Source organism: Carassius carassius, chromosome 8, assembly GCF_963082965.1.
Source record: "Carassius carassius chromosome 8, fCarCar2.1, whole genome shotgun sequence".
Lineage (NCBI taxonomy): Eukaryota > Metazoa > Chordata > Actinopteri > Cypriniformes > Cyprinidae > Carassius > Carassius carassius.
This window is the reverse complement of record NC_081762.1, coordinates 3,397,366-3,421,810: the sequence shown is the minus strand read 5'-3', so window position 1 is coordinate 3,421,810 and position 24,445 is coordinate 3,397,366. Positions and strand designations below refer to the sequence as shown.

At 35.7% G+C, this 24,445-nt stretch overlaps 1 protein-coding gene across 1 annotated transcript in view; it reads left to right on the top strand.

Annotated features, from left to right (window-relative positions):
- Positions 1–24,445, top strand: part of LOC132144988 (focal adhesion kinase 1-like) — an 82,024-nt gene that overhangs the window by 1,674 nt on the left and 55,905 nt on the right. The window contains exon 2 of the mRNA XM_059555638.1: positions 22,801–22,827. The gene's annotated coding sequence lies outside the window, so the exon portion shown is untranslated. The remainder of the gene's footprint in view (positions 1–22,800; positions 22,828–24,445) is intronic.

Sequence of the window (24,445 nt, the reverse complement as noted above, 5' to 3'; positions counted from 1 at the left end):
CCGGTGAGATCACAGCGTTTGAGTGAATTACGGCTGACTCCACTCGTCATTAAGTTTGGTTTGTGACTGCTGCATTGTCATCACGAGAGATTTACCCGTGTGAATACAACTCTGGCTCACATAAGAGACATTTCGTACATTATTTGCAATGCACCTGATAGTTGGGCTCAACTTGCACTGTGTGATTAGATCGTCAATCTTTCTGTAACGTATAAGCATGAGATTTCTCCTCATAATGCATCTATCTGACGGCGTGTAATCCTGTTGTTTTAGCTGCGCAGGAAGACAGCCTGTGATTTCAGCAGCTGTGACAGGAAGTTCAGTCATATAAGTGTGTGTGTGTGTGTGTGTGTGTGGTGGCATAGCGTTTAACTGAGAGTGGTTTAGCATGCAGGATGCTGCTACCTTGTATCGTTCCTCAGGGTTTGAGAGGAAAACGCCTTTTTCCTCTGGGCAGAAACAGCCGGCTATGTGTGTTTAGGGCAACATTATCTTCTTAACAGTGATGGGTGTCAGCCAGACCGATATTTGACCATTTAGAGATTATATCTGCATCAATTAACCGATCGAAAGTAGTGTAAAATAGTCAAAAGGAGTGCAAAATAAGTGTGTTGCATTACAGCATTTTTGTGTGTGTGTCTTATTTTCTTTACTGAATTTGTATTATGTGCACAGTTGTTGTTTTTTTCTTTATTTTTTTTCTCTAGATATCGGTAACAGCATTTGCAACTTCATCATGTTTAGAAAAATTACTGGCACATTTCAGCAAAACGCCTTAATTTTTTTTTGTTGTTGACTATTATGAGTCAATAGAATTGCGTTTTCCAGACCTAAAGTATTTATATTTGTATTCTATATACTAGTTCTTAGTAAAACCTGTTAAAAAATAAATAAAATCACAAGTAGTGACAGACCAATCAGCTAAAATATGAGAGAATTGCAGGGGGTTCGAAAATTTGATGTCTAGATAATAATTAATTAAATAATCAGCAATCCAAATTAAATGCTTATAAAAATAACATTTTAATAAAAATGCAAAATGTAAATATAATTTAAATAGAAAAATAAAAATATATTGAAATGAAATATTTTTTAAATAAATTTGATATGAGGATAAAAAACAATTTTAAAATAAAAACAACAAAAAATTAATTGTATCTTTAAAATTTTAAAATTAAAATAATAAATCATTTTAAAATGAAAATAATCAAACTGAAATAAATCCTAAAATAAACTGTTTTAAAATGAAATTGATATAAAAAACAAAAAAAAAAGAATTAAGTCATAAAAATGTAAAAAAGTAAAATAAAAGCTGTGAAAAATATGAAACATTTAAATCATAAAAAGTGATTTAAAAGCCAATAATGTTAAAATAAAAACAATCAAAATAAAATGCTAAAAATTAATTAATTTAATTATATTAAAACTGTACAAATTATTTTTGTTATTGCATTTTGAAATGCAAACAATAAATAAAGAAATACCAAAATGAAACGAATCCTAAAAAACAATAAAAAAATATAAAAATTAATTTTCAAAAACATTTAAATAAAAGCAATTAAACACTAAAAATGAATTAAATCATAAAATAGTAAAAAGTTTAATCAATAACTTAAAAATAAAAACTTTTTTTTTTTGTTTACCTGCATTCTTCCATATTGCCATACACTCTAGATATCTATATTGATTATAGAAGTCATCCTCTGAGCTAGCTGATTGTTTCGACTGTGAACCTGTGTGTGTGTGTGTGTGTGTGTGAACAGAGCCTCCACTGAGAGCGAGTGGTGTACTGTACAGACAGTTTCCAGCCGTGGAGGTATGCTGCTTTATAGACCTGATCTGGACTGTTTCAGTGTGGGTCTGTGCTGGATGGTGATCCGGTCTGAACCGGTCCAGATCAACCACCTGTACTTCAAGTGCTTGTATAACTGACTTCTTTGTGCTGAGGCTTGAGTTTCCTGTTAAACCGCTGGAGAGCAGAGTTGGCCTGGCTGGATAAAGAGGACTCCGCAGGAAATGAGCACGAGCTGCTTCCAGTTCCTGTGGCCTTAAGGCTTTAGATGAGTGTTTTACCTGAGAGACCCGTCATTAGTGCGCCGGGGCGGGACACACAAACAATCAGCCTCTCTTTTTTCGGTGTAGCTCAGTTCTTTCCGTTCTCCTGGCCAGATCCCTGCCGCTGGAAGGTGGGCTTTTTCCATGTGGCTGTGGAAACAGAAGGAATGTGTTTATGTTTTAAAAAGCTGCTTGAACACAATGGCTACTGTTCGCCCTCGCGGTCCTGTGGGAATCGGCCTTCTTTGACTCTTGTCTTTAGTGTGATGCTGCTACAGGAAGTGATGTCGTGCAGACAGGAAGCTTCAGAATGCATAGGCTACATTTGGATTGTTATTACATGCTGCACAGTGTAGACTATAAACTGCATACTGTGATTTTATAAAGGACTGTTTGAAATGTTTTGCTTTCACATCATAAAACTTTTAGTCAGCATGGATGCAGCGATCAAAAGTGACAGTAAAGACATTCATAATGTTGTTATTATATCTGTTTCAATCTCTTTCTATTCATCTGTCCTGAGTCCTGAAAAATAAAATGTATCACAGTTTCAACAAAAATAGGAAGCAGCACAAGTGTTTTCAATCTTAATTATAATCAGAAATGTTTGGAATGATTTCTGAAGATCATGTGACACTGAAGACTGGAGGAATGGTGCTGAAAATACAGCTGCACATCACAGGAATAAATTACACTTTACAATATATTCACTTAGAACACGGCTATTTTGAATTGTACAAATATTTCACAATTGTACTGACTTTACTGTATTTTTTTTGCTTTACATTCAGACAATTTGCATGTTTAAAATATTGAAGTACATGTAATATTAATGTAATTCCGATAATTTTACCCCTATGTCCAACCCGTGCTCTGAGCTTTATGTGATTTTGAGGATACTTGACCTAAAAATGAAAGTTTGTCATCGTGTCCTCATCATATAATGAAACAGAGGTTAAACGTTGTTCTTCTGTGTGTTCCACAGTGCAAAGAAATGAATAGTTTAGGGTTTGTAAATGATGACACACATTCATTCACGGAAATGTTTCCAGAGAAGCTGCTGATATCAGCCTGGTTCTGTGTAAGTCGTCTGAAGGCCTGTGCTCACCAAGCGTTCAGTGAACACTGCTGTGTATCTGACGTTCCTGCAACTCTGTCTGTGTTTCCCAGCAGTGTTTGTTTAAGAGACTTAAACTGACACTGTCAGCAGTGAAGGGCTTTCTCTGAGAGCTGAGGACTGATGTCTAAAGAGACTCAGCTTGAATTTACCTGAAACCCACCATTGTTTCAGTGCGAAACCTCATACACGTGTTTCCACTCCTGTTTGCAACATTTCAAAATATTTCCATCCGTATTTGCCTGTGTTTTCAGATGATGGTGTGAATGAGGGTTGTGTTCTGCTGGTCTCTGAGTGTGTTTTCCAGTCCATTGCTGGAGAAAGCTGTTTGGGGAGATAAGCAGCGATCTTAGAAATCTCACAAGACTCCTTCATTTCTGATTCCCCTTTATTCACTGACTCATGCGCTATTTGCTTTTATTTGTGCTGTGCTTTCAAGTGTAAAGTGGGGATCTTGGGACCCTGGTCTTCCAGCTGTTAGGTTTCATTCAGTGTATTATACTTTATCTCTGTTTCAGGAGTATTGTGGCTGTTGTCGCAGTTAACTGCAATAGCACGTTTATTTCGTGTTATTTATGTGTTTACGTCCGATGGGAATTTTTTTTCTAGCTATAATAAAGAGTTAATTATTTCTGCATCTATTTATTAAATATATATATTTAAACACCAAAGCAGGTAAAAAAACAGGTGAAATATGTGCTGTGGATGTAGATTTGTAGATGACAAATTTGGACTGTGTTTGTTTTTCCCGCCAGAATTTGGATGCTGTTTAGATTCTTCTCCTCCAGAATTCTTGGCTTTTGAAGCTCTTGTCCAATCAGATCGCTTTCTCTGAGTGTGTGTGTGTGGTCAGCGGTGAGTTACACTAGCTGAAGTGTTAGCCGTGCTCCTGCTAGCTGGTGGATGTGTCTCCTCACAATACAGGGAAATGACATCAGAGTTTATCACTGTGTCCTCGGGGCTTCGACTGAGCTGTTGGGACACGCACACACACACACACACACATGCATGCACGCACACACACACACACACACACACACACAGACACACGCACTCACTTACTCACTCACACACAGACTCACTCATTCACTCACACATGCATCCAAATACATACACTCTCACACACACATGCATGCACGCACACACACAGACACACAGACTCACTCATTCACTCACACATGCACGCAAATACATACACTCTCACACACACATGCATGCACGCACACACACAGACACACAGACTCACTCATTCACTCACACATGCATCCAAATACATACACTCTCACACACACATGCATGCGCACACACACACACAGACACACTCACTCATTCACTCACACATGCACGCAAATACATACACTCTCACACACACATGCATGCATGCATGCACACACACACACACACAGACACACACACACACACAGACACACTCACTCATTCACTCACACATGCACGCAAATACATACACTCTCACACACACACACACACACACACACAGACACACTCACTCATTCACTCACACATGCACGCAAATACATACACTCTCACACACACATGCATGCACACACACACACAGACACACTCACTCATTCACTCACACATGCACGCAAATACATACACTCTCACACACACATGCATGCATGCATGCACACACACACAGACACACACACACACACACAGACACACTCACTCATTCACTCACACATGCACGCAAATACATACACTCTCACACACACACACACACACACACACAGACACACTCACTCATTCACTCACACATGCACGCAAATACATACACTCTCACACACACATGCATGCACGCACACACACACACACACACACACACACACACACACACACACAGACACACTCACTCATTCACTCACACATGCACGCAAATACATACACTCTCACTCACACATGCACACACACACACACACACACACACACACACACACACTGACTCACACAAACACACACACTCTGGCAGTGACATCACTGTCCCTACACCATGTCCTCGAGAAGAATGTCCTCTAAACACACCTCTGACAGCGACAGAAAGAGACAGACATGTCTGAAATGATTGATGACTTGCTGTTGAGATTTTAACATTGTAAGATGGCATTTTTCATCCGTCCAAAATTTAGACCTACACATATGAATGTTTATTCTGTGAGTGCTAAAGAGCTCCTCGACAATCTGGCTTCAATTCATGCATTATATTATATCTGTTTTTTTATTTTACTATTCATTATATATTTATACATTTTATGTATGACTTTTTTTTCATTTATATGAGGGGCTGTGCAAGACTTAATTCATTCTGGCACTCTCACACACTTACATTCTCCTTTCACATACATATATTCTTGCTTTCACACACTTACATTTTCCTTTCAGATACATATATTTCTACTCTTACACACACATACATTCTCCTTTCATATGCATATATTTTTGCTTTCACACTCATACATTCTCCTTACACATACATATATTTCTACTCTCAGACACATACACTTTCTTTTCTCATACATATACACACATACATATATAGATGTATGTAAGAGAAGAATGTATGTATGTGCGAGAGAGAGAGAGTATAGTGTGAACGGAAGGCATTTAGATGAAACGGAAGGAGTATAGTGGAAACGGAAGGCGTTTAGTTGAAACGGAAGGAGTATAGTGGAAACGGAAGGCGTTTAGTTGAAACGGAAGGAGTATAGTGGAAACGGAAGGCGTTTAGTTGAAACGGAAGGCAGGTTAGGCGCGATCAGGGTCACCGGTACAGGTCTTGATCAGCATGGCTGAGGCAGATGAGGAAGCCGCAGAAGTAATTCAGCAAGATATCCTGGTTTTTAAAAAATAAATAAATATTATTATTGTGAAAACTTTACATGGCCTCGTACTTTGAGCGAGTTGTGATTGAGGACGCGAGCTCAGCCTCAGTCGTGTTGCCAGATAAACGAATTATAAGCGTACAAGGTTTTTTTTTCCCATTTAATTTAGGAAGTTAATTAAGTGGGATGTTGCAAGTTAGGGACAGCGATATCTTTGTTTAAATAACTCAAGACTCATTGCGGTTTATTTATTTTTAGATTTTCATTTACTTATTTAATTTTTTTTTTCAATTGCGGCTCTGCGTGCACTCAGTGCTAGACTAGTGTTCTATAAGCGCCACCTGCTGTCAGAGATTGAATTAGCATTTTCATCAGAATCAGAAAGAGCTTTATTGCCAAGTGTTTACACAAAGAAAAAATTTCGTCAGCAGCTTCCAGTACAGAAAGTACAAACATAGTGCAGACACACATATAATTAAGGAAATAAAACTAATAATAATAAATAGTAATAATAAAATATTCATTAAGCCAATCTGATGTTTTTGTTTTGTGCACTAGCTTCATGTTGCATATATTTTTTTGTTTGTTTGTTTGCTCAAGGTTAGTATGGCCAGTAAAAGAGCAAAATAAACATTTAATACATGTAAAAAAAGAAAAAAAAGAAAAAAAAGAAGAACTAAATAAATTGGCAACGAGAATGGGAATCGGCTCATTTGATTGTAAAATAAATAAAATCCTGATCAGTGCATCCTTAACTGGAATAGTTAGGCCTACCTGAAAGACCCGAAAAAGCATGGTTTATTTATTTGTGCAAAATGGTTATTATTTATTACAATACAATGTTACAGTCAACAATGAAAACAATAAGTCTTATTGATTGATTGATTGATTGATGCCAGGGCAAGTAAAAAATAAATAAACCACAGGCCAAACTGGACGAGTTGAAAATGTCTTTAGCGCTAAGCCCTGTTAATACGATCAAAATCAGTGTCTTAGTACTTGTACACAGATCTTTAGAACACGTTGATACATAATGATATGTTAAAAATAAAAACTTAAAATATGTACTTGAAAAGAACTCCTTCTGTGCTTTATTTCTGCTCGAGTCAGGAAGTCCTGGATTACATAAACTGTGTTCTCGCATTTGTTCGAAACATTCAAAATGTGCATTTAAGCATTTCAAAAAATGTATTGGATTAGTTTTTAGTTTTTAATTTAATCTAATCAGTTATTTTTAAATGCAGATTACGTTTGTCATCATCTAGTAAATTGAATTTAATCTTTAAAACATTCTTAAGTTCTTAATCCTTACACTCATCTATTTTTATTTTTATTTTTTATTTTTGAAAATATATTTGAATATTATATCTATATTTTATTCATACATCTGTAACCCTTTTAAATATTTGTATATTAATGTTTTAAACATGTAAAATTTTAAAGCATTTATTAAATTTTTTAATGTTTTATTTGAAAGTGTCTATTTTAAAATGATTATTTTTACCATTGATATTTTGCTTACTGTTATTTTTATGTAAATAAAATGTATATAAATATAAAGAATTTAGTTGCATTGTTCTGTAATCTTTAGTTAATTCAGGTGCATCTCAATAAATTAGAATGTGGTGGAAAAGTTCATTTAATTCAGTAATTCAACTCAAATTGTGTAACTCGTGTATTAAATAAATTCACAGACAGAAGTAGTTTAAGTCTTTGGTTCTTTTAATTGTGATGATTTTGGCTCACGTTTAACACATTTAATTAAAAGAAGAACAAAAACTACTTCAGTCTGTGTGCACTGAATTTATTTGATACATGAGTTTCACAGTTTGAGTTGAATTACTGAAATAAATGAACTTTCACAAGACATTCTAATTTATTGAGATGCACCTGTAAATATATCTTTGGCTGTAAATGTGCTTCAGCTAATTACTGAGTTTGAATAATTATGCAATGTACGTATTTCAGTTGTGACGATTCTGTTTTTGCTTCGTCATTATGGTGTATGGAGTGTAGGCAAAAAAGTAATTTAAAACAGTTTAACATAAGGCAGCAACATAACATAACTTGAAATAAATGAAGGGGTCTGAATACTTTTGCAAGGCCCTGTGTGTGTGTGTGTGTGTGTGTGTGTGTGTGTGTGTGTGTGTGTGTGTGTGTGTGTGTGTGTGTGTGTGTGCATATACACACATTACGCTGCTCTACCTGCCTCCGTCTCGTTTGCATGCATCTGTGGTCGTCTGTCTGAAGGAAGGATTGTGTGTGTGCGTTTGCCGGTTAAACAGCTTTGGGTCAGGAATTCAGCTCATCGCAGCTTCCTCAAAGAAATTCTGAGCTGTTTGATGATGAAAGAAGAGATGCTGGTTCGTCCTTGAGCATGAGGATCAGTCTTTCTCACAAGACCAAGGCCAAACGACGGCCTGAATGTCTAAGAGAGAGAATCCACATCCATGAGGACATGAGGAGCCAAACACGACCACAAGAGATTCACCTGACAGTAAAACAGGAGAGAAATATGCCTGAGTGTCTTCTGAAAGCAGAAGAGCCTGCATCTGCACGTTTGTGTGTGTCTTATTTAGAATACTATACATTAATAACATATAAAGTATCCATTTTCATTGATTTACTTATTTTTAATACTTGATATAGTTTATTTCAAGTTATTATAATTCAGAAACGAATTAATGAATTTTTTTTATTCATATCTACATTAATTTAATTAACGTTTATCTATATATTTATTATGTGTAAACTGTAATTTATAAAAATTATTAAACATTACATGAGATGAAGTACCTTTTAATTGCATTTTTTTATGAAAAGCATTTATAATGTTTAATATTAATTGTCTATTTAATAATAATACTAATACTAAAATTGTTTATCATCATTACAATTATTTATATAAAAATACTACTACTACTAATAATAATTATTATTACGATTCTCAATAATTAAATTATTAATACTACTAATAATACCAATAATTTTTATCATTACAATTATTATATAATAATACTACTACTACTAATAATAATTATTATTAAGATTCTCAATAATTAAATTATTAATACTACTACTACTAATAATAAATATTATTAGTATTATTCTAAATGATTAAATTATTAATAATAATATTATTAGTATTCCATTTTATAGTCTATACTGATACATACAATCTGATATTTGATCTATTTCCTTTTTTTTTATTTATGAAAAAATAAATCGTAAACATTTGCATGGTGAATTTCCAATATAACTGAAAAAAAAATAAAAAAATATATATATATATATATATATATACAGTGATGTAAAATGAATTATTTTGTGTATAATATAAGATCATGGTCATAAGACTCATCTAATATGATCTTCAAGACAGCACAGTTTTGATTTGTGTGTCTTTACTGTCATTTATTCATTCAGTGTCTTCAGTCAAGGGTGATAAAACACATATTGCGTTATGATTTTTCATAAACTCTCTTGAGATGCCCCAGGGATGTATTCCAGTCTGTCTGTCAGCTGATATTTTCTCCTGTTACGGTGGGAGAGTGATTCTGCGCTGGATTGAATGATCCTGATCCGATTGTGTCGGCGAGGGAAGCGAATGATTGAATTATTTGACTGTTAAACCCGTGCAGGAGATCCAGAGACGTTTATAAACCCGCAGCGGCCGTGTAATACAGTTCTGCTGCGATGACTTCCGTTCCACATGGTTCTGACGAGTCTTCAGTGATGACAGATGGCAGAATATCAGAGAGAAAGCCGAGGTTTTCCTTTGGATCTGATGGGTTTGAAGGAGTGTGCTGCTGGATCTGATTTCACTGATCGTATTCACCGTGATCTTGAAACAGGAGAAAGATCCTCCTCAAACACAGCTGTCCTGACTTCTGGAAGTCGAATTATGGTCGAGGAAATGATAAAATAGACATTTTCAGATGATGTATGGCTTCATGTAGTGAACCGCTGCGTGTTTGGAAGCCAAAACCATAACGTTCAGCTGTTTTTGGAGATGCTTTGTGATTGTTCAGATTTTTTTCATGAGTTTTGTGGCTGAAATTGCACTAAACATTTAAGCAAAACAAAATCAAAGTCATGATAAATTGCAAAAGGCTGGGTTTTATTGAAATAAACACACGTTTCATGTTTTTATTTACACACATGCAGCTTATTATAACAGTGAGTGTTAGTGTACTGTAAAAGACAATCATTTTATTACATCTTTTATTTTACATTTATTTTAAAATATAGTATAATTATAGTATTTATAATTATAGTAGATAGTAATGATAAAAATCTTATTTGTTTAATATTTTAATATCTTTATTTAATAAGAGTGTTATTTTCATTTCATCGGGGGTACTATTATAGTTTTTTAATATATTTTGAATTGTTTTTTAAATAAAATCAAACCGTTTCTTTTTTATTTTAATTCAAGTTAAAATTGTAGCACTTTTGTTGTGCATCTTTGTCATTCATCATGTCGAGTACAGTAGCTGAAATAAACGTATTTATTTCAATTGTTTTTGTTTTAAGCAATGTTTGTGTGTATGGTTAGTTAGTACAGGATTTAACTTTGTATTTATTATCTTTTTTTTTCTTTATATTTATTATCCCATTTATTATCTATTTTAATACATTGAAATCTATTATTATTATTTTATGGTCTTATTATGTTTTATATCCTGCACAGGTTTTACTTTTAAACAGCCCCATTTCTTAAAAAAAACTGCATTTTTAAATGCAATCATTTATATATATATATATATCTTAGAAAAATCTAATTTCCCCCAAATCTTTAAGCTGTACTCTCAAATCTCATTTGCAGTATATTGGTTTACCGCATCTTATAATGTGCTGTTTTTGGCCTAAACACAAGTGCAATTGAGATTTAAAAGGGTTAAATGTCTCTCAGGACTTCAGTAGTCCATGTTTGTGGTGTTTTTTTGAAGCTGGACACTATGACTCGCCATCACTTTCAATGCATTGCATTTGGCCATTCAAGAAAGAAAGAAAGAATGCGTGGATAGAATGACAGATCATGACAAAATGATTGCGTGAACTTCCCTTTCATGATTGCAGATCTGCAGTCTTCTGTGCTTTCCTCATTTTTTCATCGTCTCTGAGGGGATGAGGGGGGCGGAGATGTGCTGATCTCACCGGTTACCAGAGCCTCTCTCTCTCGTTCCCTCTCTCTCTCTCTCTCTACCTCTGTCTCTCTCTCTCTCTCTCTCTCTCTCTACCTCTGTCTCTCTCTCTCTCTCTCTCTCTCGTTCCCTCTCTCTCTCTCTCTCTACCTCTGTCTCTCTCTCTCTCTCTCTCTCTCTCGTTCCCTCTCTCTCTCTCTCTCTACCTCTGTCTCTCTCTCTCTCTCTCTCGTTCCCTCTCTCTCAAAATTTCAAATTTTTTTCAAATTCAAATGAGCTTTATTAGCATGACTGTGAAACACAATGTTGCCAAAGCATCAACATATTATATATAAGTAATAAAACAAACAAACAAAACATATATGTACAGATCATGTCATATGTAGCATAGTAAATATAAATAAATAGATAAATCCAGTCGGTCTCTCTAGAGAATTAGCTGACTCTGGCGTTGTGAATAGCTAACACATATTTAGCCGCTAGTGCAGCTGTACTATCATCTTCTCCCAGTAAGAAGAACATTTTCTCAGTGTCGCTCAGTTCAGAGAATGATGGAATTAAGATTTCAAATCTGGGCAGAAAGGTTTCTCTTATACTGGTGTATTTAGAGCAGAAGAGCAGAAAGTGTTCCTCATCCTCGATGTGCTGTAGCTCACAGTGTCTACAGATCCTCTGCTCTCTCTCTGTCCATGTTTGTCTATGTCTTCCTCTCTCTATCTCTAGATCATGGTCACTTAATCTGTATTTGGAGAGGATTTGTCTTTCTTTAAAATGTTTAATAAATAGATAACTGGCCAATTTAGTGGTTCTATTGAGGGCCGAGTAACATTGCAGTTTATTCTGGAGGGCAAAATGTGCTTTTAGTGCTTGATCATGAGTGACTTTTAGATGTTTGTGGATATGGTTAATAAAAGGTTTGGGGTTGATGGATGAGTTGAAGAGCGAGTGAGTTCAGAGGATGAGGTTCTGCTGAGCTTTCATTGGCGAGGAGGGCTTTATATTGCACTGACTCTGGGTCAGACTGATGGAGGTGATGCCAGAACTGAACACATCTCTTCTGGATCTCCATGTTCAGCGGGTACAGGCCCAGCTCAGCCCTGCAGGCCGCAGTGGACGTGTTTCTGTCAACCCCCAGAATATTTTTGCCAATTTACAATTTCCAAATACAATTTCCAATTGTAATTTTTCTACTGATGTTTTATCCCAATTTTTAAAATTTAGTACTGGTCTCCAAATTTCACATCCATATAAAAGAATTGGTTTTATTATTGAATTATATAATTTTATCCAGGTTTTAATGGGTAATTTTAAGTGTCCACATCGTGACTTTATAGCATAGAAAGCCCTCCGAGCCTTTTCACCGAGTGTTTTCACAGCCAGACCGAAGCGTCTCTCTCTGTCTCTCAAATTCAAATGAGCTTTATTGGCATGACTTGTACAGTATTGCCAAAGTATTGGCCGTTACATGAACAAATAATCAATAAAATCATTCAGTAAACAAAAGCATGAATATATATATATAAAAAAATCTCTCTCGTTCCCTCTCTCTCTCTCTGCCTCTCTCTCTCCCTCTGTCTCTCTCTCTCTCTCTCTCCCTCTGTCTCTCTCTCTCTCTGTCTCTCTCTCTCTCTCTCTCTCTCTCTCTCTCTCTCTCTCTCTCTCTCCCTCTGTCTCTCTCTCTCTCTGTCTCTCTCTCTCTCTCTCTCTCTCTCTCTCTGTCTCTCTCTCCCTCTGTCTCTCTCTCTCTCTCTCTCCCTCTGTCTCTCTCTCTCTCTGTCTCTCTCTCTCTCTCTCTCTCTCTCTCTCTCTCTCTCCCTATCTCTCTCTGTCTCTCTCTCCCTCTGTCTCTCTGTCTCTCTCTCTCTCCGCCTCTCTCTCTCTCTCCCTCTGTCTCTCTCCCTCTGTCTCTCTCCCTCTGTCTCTCTCTCTCTCTGTCTCTCTCCCTCTGTCTCTCTGTCTCTCTCTCTCTCTGTCTCTCTGTCTCTCCGCCTCTCTCTCTCTCTCTCCCTCTGTCTCTCTCCCTCTGTCTCTCTCTCTCTCCCTCTGTCTCTCTCCCTCTGTCTCTCTCTCTCTCCCTCTGTCTCTCTGTCTCTCTCTCCCTCTGTCTCTCTGTCTCTCTCTCCCTCTGTCTCTCTCCCTCTGTCTCTCTCTCTCTGTCTCTCTCTCTCTGTCTCTCTCTCCCTCTGTCTCTCTCTCCCTCTGTCTCTCTGTCTCTCTCTCTCTCCGCCTCTCTCTGTCTCTCTCCCTCTGTCTCTCTCCCTCTGTCTCTCTCTCTCTCTCTCTCTCTCCCTCTGTCTCTCTGTCTCTCTCTCCCTCTGTCTCTCTGTCTCTCTCCCTCTGTCTCTCTCTCTCTGTCTCTCTCTCTCTCTGTCTCTCTCTCTCTCTCTCTCTCTCCCTCTGTCTCTCTGTCTCTCTCTCCCTCTGTCTCTCTGTCTCTCTCTCCCTCTGTCTCAATTCAATTCAATTCAATTCAGTTAGCTTTATTGGCATGACAAAAGTACATTTTGCATTGCCAAAGCATACATATGAAAAGAGAACGTATACAACAGTGTAATTTGGAACAATATAGCAATTAAAATAACATCTGAACAAGTAATATTAGAAGAACAATATTTAAACACATGGATGCATATAAACATATGACGTTCTAAGAGTTATGTAACGGATTATTTATTATTTACAGATTATTTATTCATTTATTTATTTAATTAATAATTGGATTCAGCATTATCTACAGTCATGAGTATTGGTATATTCTCTGGATGTTTGTGTCTTGGCTGTGTCTCAGGAGTTGGCAGGCTAATATAAATCTTGCCGCTATATTTGCACATTCAGATTTTTCCCCGAGAATGAAGGTGAGTTTTTCGGTTGGGGTGCAATTATTAAATGTCTCTCTCTCTCTGTCTCTCTCTCTCTCTCTCTCTCTCCCTCTGTCTGTCTGTCTCTCTCTCTCTGGCTCTCTCTCTCTCGTTCCCTCTCTCTCTCTCCCTCTCTCTCTCTCTCTTGTTTCCTCCCCCTCGAGCTTTTCACCTCTCATCTTTCCCCTAGAGCTGCGAGTGAGACACACACTCACACTCTCTCCTCTGCACGCCGGATTCAGTTTTCTTACACTACTATGCCTTTGAGCCGGACCTCTGCATTTTAACTTGTGTGTGTGTGTGTGTGTGAGTGTGAGTGTAAGTGTAAGGATACTACAGAGCACTGGTGGTGGACTAGGATTCCTCATCTTTAATGGAAGGATTGTACCAAGGTAAGAGCTTTTCCTGCTGCTCCGTGCGGCCACATCTGAACGTGTGTGTGTGTGTGTGTTTGCAGTGATGGAGAGCGAACCTTTTTTTTTTTGTTTAAATACTTGCAGCAGAAGGAAAACACTACATGATTAGCCTGAAATGGTAAAATATATATATATATATATAGAGTGTTTGAGCACATCCTCCTGATGCTTTATGAAGAAACATGTAAAGTGCATGATACCGATAATTAAACAGATACAAACATTTCATCTTATACCAGTGGTGAATATATACCTAATATAAATGTATAATATTTGCAAAAAAAAATCTATACTATAAAATATAATAATAAATAACACATTTTAGTGCAAATAGCATGCATCTTTATAATTTGTTAAAAAAATTGTTAATTTTTAGTTAATCATAGATCTTAATTGCTTTAGTCTGATGTCAAAACTTTGCAATATGTTGTAAAATTATTAAATAATAAAAATAATAATGGTTAACTGTTTATTACTTGTTTTAGAAAACAAAAATAAATGTTTAATAAATCTTCTTCCACTAATGGCCTAATTATACTGAACGTGTAAAAGGAACATATTGGCCGATAAATAATGTGCATCCATAATTGTTTTTGCTTATTTTGTGATGCATAAATATAGAAATGTTCCTGGTTCAGATTATTTACTGATTCCGATACCGATAATGATACCGATAACTTTATTTTTTTTATATTACCAGTATAATAAATATATAAACTATTGCACAATTCTTATTATTCATTCATTTATTTATAAGCATTCTCACTAAAATCTGTCTAAAAAACACTTAATGTTGACATTAAAATTTAAATACATTGTAAAGATGGATGACTGTTTAAATTAGGAAAAAATATTAATATTTACTTCTGAAATCAGCCGAATTGAACTGTTTTAAAAATGCGATCAATGATATATCATGCATCACTAATGATTATTGTTTATTTCTGTTAGGGATGGGACGGTATGAAAATTTAATATCACGATTATAGTGACTAAAATTTTCACGATTATCAATATTATCACGGTTTTGTTGAAACGAGATGAAAGTGTTCAAAAATAGTTGATGCTCACACTGAAAACATTTCAGCAAGTTTTATCAACAAACAACTAATAAAACAAGCAACTCTATGCACTTAATTTAAAGAAAGATTAAATTCTGTGGCATTTACTTCCTTACAATGAAAAGTGTAGAAGCATAGAAAAGCATAGAAAAGTCACTGACTTTCGCCATTCCTTCTCGAAAAAAAAACAAAAAAAACATTGCGCGCTGCGCTTGCGTCAGACTGTTGCTGGCTGGACATGATTTAATAGTGAGTTATTAAAACCGCGATAATCAAACACGGTTTTAATGATAATTCATTTTTAAACGATATTACTAACCTTCAGCACATTTTATCACGGTTATCAATAAAACCGGTTATCGTCCCATCCCTAATTTCTGTAAACTTTAATTTAATCATAATCATTTAATCACAAAGAGTTTAGCTTCAGAGTAACTGAGACAAATGAAAGTGTCTCATTGATCTAGAGAGTTTCTCGTCTGTTTTGCTCATGTATCACTATCATAGAAGAATAATATTATAGATTACACAAACAGCTAGATGTTGGTTGATACGCTGGTTTAAGTACTTTACATCTTTTGAAGTATGCATGTGTAATTCTTCAATTCTTTGTTTCCAGTTTCTCTGTGATTTTTTTGGGGGGGAACTGTAAGCAAAATGTAGGTTGAACGCTTCTGCATGAATATATGCATATTATGTATGATAATTAATGAAGAGAGTCTATTGTTAGCGTTTGGAGTAGTTGTTGTTGGCATAGTCATATTAAGGTCAGATGCAGATTGAAGAATGTGTGGTTATAATTTCTGTTCTGATTGTACATGCGCTGAACTCTGTGACCCTGATATTTGGATTACTTATGACTGATTGATTTCCTGCGCTTGGAAGCGTGCCGTGTGTGTGTGTGTGTGTGTGTGTGAGGTCATGAATGCTGGCTGGAGTGTGTTTGGCAGGTGTTTGAGCCTGGAGGATGTGTGCGCGCGCGCGTGTGTGTGTGTGTGTCAGTGTGCTTGTTTTGCCCTTGGCCCTTGAATGAGGCGTGTTCTCACCCCTTTTATAGTGGCACACAATGACATGGAGGAAGGAGGAGTGTGTGTGTGTGTATGTGTGTTAAACAGCCTTCCATCGTCTGTCAGATCCAGTTGAGTTCATTTCACTCACATGCCACTATTATATCTGTGCTTTTGTGTTTATGTGCAGCAATTGAAGTCATAAATCTAAGCTGCTAAATTCACTATCATTTTACATACTTGGCTCCAAATTCTTTTTTAAGCTCTTTTCTTAATCCTCGTGAGCTGTCTAACTAGACTGCATTATTAGCCCTCATAGATTAGGACCTGATGAAATGCATTTTTTTTCCCGAGTTCTGTATTTTTTCCCAAAAATTCTGTTGTATTTTTCCAAATTTCCCAAATTTAGGTCATTTTTACTAAGGCAGCATCACTTGCAGAGAAGGCAATGGCAGAATGCATCGTGACAAATGCAGAGACATGCTTTCAAGATTTCAAAATATGTTTCATTCAAAACAGTTTTGTATATTTAGTAGGCAGATAATCTGGTGTAGGAAAATTATTATTTTTTTGTTCCTTCTCAACAGATGTTCAGCGAAAGTGCAGATGTTTGGTACATTTTAGGATGAATGAGATGATGCAATCATCAACACAGACTTGATTCAGAGAAACTCTTTGCCAGAAAAAATGTGAATGAGATATATGAGGTTTGCATATTTTATTTTTACAGTTTGAGTTTTTTTTCTGTGCACATTTCGATTCCATCAGTTGCACCAAATGTTGACTATTGTTATATTGTTAAGACCATAATTAACAGTAGCAGTCTCAATCAAGTTAATAATATTATTAATTCTCTCCCTGTACTTATAATATTATTTTCCCATCCCAAACAGTAAACTCTTTCCAAAAATCAGGCAAGTTTCAAGGATCCGCTCTGTCTCTCTTTCTGTCTGACCTTGTAACGGTCCTGCGTCAGCACCTGGCTGCTCTCTCTCACACTGAGGACTGTGGGAAGCAACCCCACTGGTGCTGCAGTGCATTATGGGTAGTACGAGTTGCTCGTTTGATGTCTGATCCTCACAGATATCATCTTATATATGGTGCTTTCTAGAGAGATACAGAAAACATCTGAAGAAGCATCTTCAAAGTTGAATGTACATCCGACTAATGCAATACAGGAAAGAGTAAATCAGGGGACTGTGAATGAAATTAACCTAAAGCTCTCAGACAGACAGGCGTCTTACACTTATTATGGATTCAGACCATCCAGCTTGTTGCAACAACATTAAATGAGCAGATTTTTGATTGGTGTCAGTTATTGTTGTGCATGTAAACTGAGAAGTCAGAGAAGTTTTGATGCAGTACAGGTTTATTTTCACGCCACGTCAGCGTCGATGACATTCTCTCCGTCCATCATCCTGTCGTCTGGTAATTACAGCTGAGAGACAAAGCTGTTGTCTGTCCTCTGAAGCAGAATCTCTCACTGCGGCCGGGTTTGAAGGTAAATAAATCACAGCTGCATTAGGACACAGATGCTTGAGTATTATTTATAGCTCCTCAAGGGTATGTCTAGTTTAGTAAGGAACCACTGAGATATGAACGCATGTTTATTACTCAGTCAGGTGCTTTTTGTAGATTTTCTACGTTTTGTGCCTGAAGAAGTGCATTGTACTTATGACAAATCTCTTTAAAAAGTTGTAGATCTGTACAATTGGCTTGAACTACTGTTCAATTGTTTGAGGTTAGTTACATTTATAATGTATAAATAATATACATTATAAATGTATAACGGCTCTTCTGCTCATCAAGGCTGCATTTATTTGCTCACAAAATACAGTAAAACCAGTAATATTGTGCAACAGTAATAGAATTTAAAATAACTGATTTCTATGTTAATATCTTTTTAAAATATAATTTATTTCTGTGATGATGCAGCTGTATTTTCAGGATTATTCCTCCAGTCTTCAGTGTCACATGATCTTCAGAAATCATTCTAATATGATGAAATGCTGCTCAGTTAACATTCATTATTATCAGTGTACAACATGTATTTTTGTGGTAACCATGAAATCTTTTGTAACAAGTTTTTATTGTCACTTTTTAATGCATCCTTGCAGAGTAAAATCATTCATTTTTGTTTAAATCACTAAACTTTTAAACTGGTGTTCTCTTTAATTTTATGTTTTATGAGCTCTTTTCGGTACAATTTTGTTACAGATTAAGGACTATGTCAGACACTTTGAGCAGATTTGGTTCAAAATTGCAACTCTTTTTGGTGACACTTTGGCCAGGACTTTTTGTGGTCACTTGTGCATTTAAAGGGACAGTTAACCCAAAAGTTTTCTTCTGATGAACACAAAAGAAGATATTTTGAAGAATGTTGGAAACCAAACATTTGTATTAAGCCATGGACTTCCATAATATGGCAAAAAAGCAATGGAAGTCAATGGGAACCAGAAACAGTTTGGACACCAACATTCTTCAAAATATCTCCTTTTGTGTTCAACAGATTAAAGAAAATCATACAGGTTTGCGAAAACTTGAGGGTGATGAACTATCCCTTTAATCAGCTTGCAGTATAAATAGGCGAGCATCATGTCGTGGAGATCTGATCCGTATCTGCTTTGAGTGACTGTGATAATGCTGCAGTTGGAGCGGTTTGTGAATGATCATCCTGATGGAGCTGTTTGTGTGCAGTTTCATTCCATCCTCACATAACCAGTCGAGCTCAACGACTAAAAGCTTGATAAGCAAGTGTTTGTGTCTGCAGCGTCTTGCTCGTCTCCTCTTTTGGTGACCTTTGCATCGTGTCCCGATCCGCAGTGTGTGACACATGGAGCCAGTAGCATCAAGACTGGTGCGTAAGAAAGGGTTTGACATGAAGAAGTGTGAATGATCCATTAAAAGTATCCACCAATGTATATGAAGTGTGACAGAAGTGTGTTAAGTTCACACGGATCCTTTAATCTCTGGACACACCATCAATAGAGCAGCCTCGACATGCCATTCACATGTAGATTTGATTAGCCACTTACAATATTGATTATTTGGAGTGTGTGTATAATTGGTGTCCGGAGAGAAAAGCCGCGAGGGAATCCACATGTGAGGGTCACGAGGTCTGCCGTCTCCGTAGATGAGTCTGTCATCCATTAGGATCCGATGTCAGAGCTCATAAAGGAGCGCAGCGTTCTGTTCTGGGTTGTTATGGTTTGTCCACATCAAAGAGAGCCCGTGACGGCAGAGTTATTGCTGCCAGGGTTTAAGGGAGATGCTAGAGGAGCCCATCTGTGAATCTGGTGCCGTGACCCGGATCTCATTCTGGGCTAACGTACAGCTGATGTCTGTCTTGGGGTCTCTCGTTTCCCTCCATCTGTTCACCTCATTCACACTCTTTATCAACAGCATCGTGCCGACAACTTTACACTGACAATGTGTGATATCTCAGAGTATGTTACAGTTATTCATTTAACAAGCGATTTTATCCAAAGCGACAAAGTGAGGGTTTGTAGGTTTGCAGGATTCTCTTGCTCATATAATGGTAAAATGCATCTGTATGTGCCTGGTTTCATTACCTAAACCAAGGGAAAGGTGATGATTTCTCCGGAAACCTTCTTTACAACTAAAGGTCAATGGGTTCAGCTTACATACATGTGCCTTTGGATGCGTAACTATCTAAAAATCTTGTTTTTATATTCTTCAATATATTCAATACTTTTATATTCTTAAATTATATATGTAAATATTTAATTACAGATAAATATACATACAAATAAAAAGAAACATGCATTTTAAAGATAACAATTAATATATGTATAACTATTATTATAGAATAATAAAATATCTTAACTTTGTAAATATGTAAATATAAATATATGTAAGATTTTATAGATACATATTTAATAAATATAAATAAAATAATAAAAAATTATAGAATAATAATATTATATAATAAAAAATGTCAAATACAATTTTTACATCATTATATAACATTATTCTATAACGTTTTATTTGAAAGGATTTTACATACACAATTATCTAAAATGCATATAAATAATTTATTTAAAATATTATAATATTTTATAGATCAATAATATTATAGAAAACAAAATTCTTTTTTAACGTCGTTCTATAATTTTGTTATTCTATAACATATATTATTTAAATTGTTTTGCACTTTTATTTTGCAATTATTATTTTATCTCTCTCTCTCTCTCTGTGTCTCACACACACAAACATAATTATGTAAAATGCATAAAGCATAATAATTAAAATATACATAGTTCAAAATATTTAGAATATGTTTTCCCTACTTCTTTTCACAAGATGTACTAGGAAGAATATTATTTGATCCCTTTTAATTTTTAATCATCAATATAGCAATATAGTAAACAATAGTATACACTTACACATCCTATACTGTTTTACATTTTATACTGACAACAAAATGCTATTAAATATATCCCAAATATATAATATTGTCCATCCCTAATCAATCAAAAGATGTTCCATGATGTGTGTTTGAAATGAATGTGTTAGCAGTGATAAGTTGAGTTTAAACTGCTGTAAATGTGCATGTAAGTGTGTGGAGTTGTATGTTTATTCACTCTGCGTTTGATGTTGTGGTTTATTTCCTTACACTTCCCCGCTGTGATCTCCGTCTCTGCTCTGTCTAGTCACACATGTGTTGGTTTAGTGTGTGTGTGTGTGTGTGTGTGTGTGCTTGTGTTTTCATGTGTGTCCAACAGATGTAAACCGTTATCAACCAATACAGACAAACAAACAGCCTTGTCTTGTGAAGCACTCTGGAAAAAAATGACCCAGATTTGACGAACACACTATTCTGCTTTGATTCCGATTCATTTGTTTTTATTTCAGTTTTTGCTCTTCATGTGCACTTATGTAATTCTTTTGGGGGAAATAATTGTAGGAAAAAAAGCAGTGAGCACCAAAAGCATCAAACTTGGCATGTCCGCTTTTCTATGGCATTGCATACAATACAATACAACCAAAATTGTAAGTAAAAAAAAAAAAAAGTTGTTTCATGGGGAAATATAAGAGATGTCTTCTGCATTTATTGTGCTTTGTATTTTTGTACAAATTTACTTATAATTTCAATGCAATCAGATGCTGAAATATCACTGTTATTTTTTCAGCAATATTGTGTTAATGCTTTTATGAGTTTAAAATTAACTTATATGTGCAAATTAGTTAATTAAGAAGAATGTTGTTCCTATTCAGTCCGAATTTTAGCTTTGTATAAAAATAATAATAATACAAAGTAGAATAAATGCAGAAGGCATAATTTATATTCATTCATAAATCTACATTTTTTGACTGGTACATTGAAAATAAGTTGATTTATATTTTGAATTAAAAATGCTGAATTGGCATTTGTAAAACACATACCAGTCATCTTTGAATAATAGTTTTTTTACAGTAATATATTGCATTCAGTGGAGTAGAAATGTTGAAATGCGTTTGGTAACTAAATGAATCAGTGCAGTACTAAAGCAGAACTTTCAATGCGAGATCAGAGTTAGGAAAACCATGCTGAGTCGATTACTCAGTGTTTACCAGAAACTTGTCATCTGGATGCAATCACTTTACACACACACACACACACACACACACACACACGCATGATCAGGAGGCATTGAATCATCTCTATTGATCTGTGCATGCGGCTGACACTTAATAAAGCTTTTCCTTGTAACTGAGCTCCAGTAAATGACTCGTTTCCTTCCTGCTCGTATCTGGCTTCGGTCTGGTTTCAGATGTCCCTCCCGTCTGTCCCCGTGTCCTCGCCATTCCTCAGATTATCACAACACGTCCTCTTCTAGACACACTTGTTTCGTATGTCATCAGTTTTTATTGGTTGCATTTAAAAAATATGTCAGTAAAGAAAGCGATCTTTTTAAAATCTCAGCTGTTTCTTCTAGAAAGCATTGGGATTCATTTAAAAGCAAATGGAGATTTTTGCTGACTGTATGTCAGCTGTTGGCTCAGTTGTGTATGTTTTTATTTCTGCTGAGGATTTTGGTAGAAACATAGAGGCAAAGTTGATATTTTAAATGAAACCGGGCTTGTGCATCTTCTGGTATTGACCTGGTTCTTCTCAGTGTGTGACTGCTCTTAGCAGATACGCAGCGCTCTGCACCGCAGACAGGGGGCGCCGTGGATCCCGAGACCGTCCCCTGAGATCATAGATGACCTATAAAAGCACATGCTCTGCTTAATGTGCTGAGACGACTAAACCAAGTGACCTGACCTCGCTTCTCTCTCTCTCTTTCTCTCCACAGACATTTCCAGAGTTTCATTTCACACAGGTGAGTGACTTCATCATAAACTCTCTCTCTCTCTGTTTATTTCAAGCTGAGTCACACAGACTAAATCATCTGAGACTATCACGGAGGGTTGTTCTGTTGAGCTCAGAAGGGTGCAAAATAATGACAATTAGTGGCTAATAAAATTTCATAGCAATTAATCCATATATTTGTATTTATAAAAACATATAATTTTGTCTCTTAAAATTACATTACCGTTAACGCTTTACTGTAGGGGTTTGTTTATTAAGTACATGAGTTAACATGAACTAACACTGAGCAATTCGTCTGAAGCATGCATTTATTATTCTTAATTAATTTTGATTTCAGGATTTAATTCATTTTTAAGTCTTTTAACTTCATCTAGTGCCAAGCGAACAAGTATGGACTTTATTTTACTAATTAACATTAAAAAAGACTTATAAATGTTTTAAATGTATTGCTAGGTCACGTTAACGAATGCATCAACTAATGAGACTGTAAAGTATTACAGTTTTCATAATCAATATTTTTGTTATTTTCCTTTATAAATATCTATTATATATCTAAATATCTATTTATTTTAATTGATTCATTTATTAAAAGTTGATGCCACTTAGAATATTCTGTGGCTATGCCGTTGTTCATTAATGCATGATATTTGTGAATGATTACCATGTTTATATAGCTCACATAGATACATCTATTGATTGATTTATTGACTTTTTCAGCAACATTACAGTCCCGAAGGATGTTTGTCATTAAGGAACACTGAATTATTTTTCTGTTACATTGAAATGTCAATAGCAATTTACTCCATCTAAAAAAGAAAAATGTATAAAATACATCACGAGAATTCATGTAAAAGTCTACACATATATGCATCTCAAAAATAGTGAAAGAATATTGTAGAGTCCAAAAACAAGCTGGTAATAGCCGAGTGCTTGTTTGTTATTATAAACACTCGGTGCTTTAGTTTTATTATTTTTATAGCTGAGTGTTTGTGGGCGAGAGTGGTTTTGTTTAATTAGTTTGGGTCTCTCTAAGGTTGGTTTGACGCGGTAACGAGGAGAAAATGAACTGATGAGTCATTAACGCTTCCGTCCTGCATTAATATTAATCACAAAGGAACAGTCTGTGTGTTTCTGACAGCAGTGCACTGCAGGAATCTGCTGCATTCAGAATAGAATTCATGCACGAATCAGTTTCATACGAAGTGCTGGAATTAACTTACTTCAGAGAGAATTGTGTATTTATTTGCATGAGATCTGCATTCATTCATATGGCAGACCGCGATGAATGCTACAATACAAGCCATTGATCATACTGGATCAATAGAGATTGAAGTGCTGCAGTACAGAGTTTGGAAAGTTCAATCCAGTACAGAGCTACAAGATTCAATTGTGTAGAATTAACCATTGATTTTGTGAGATTGACCGTTAGCAGGTGAAGTTTAATCAGCATGTAAGTGACACATTCAGAACAGAGCGGAAGTTTTGTGCCTCTTCAGCACCTGATTTCCCAGCATGCACCTCGTTCATCAACACACTGTTTAATTACTCCACAGATGTGCTTTCTAGCATCTGCAGTCTGGGTTTTGAATGCGATACTAGTGTACTTACTGCCTAATGAACACTACAAT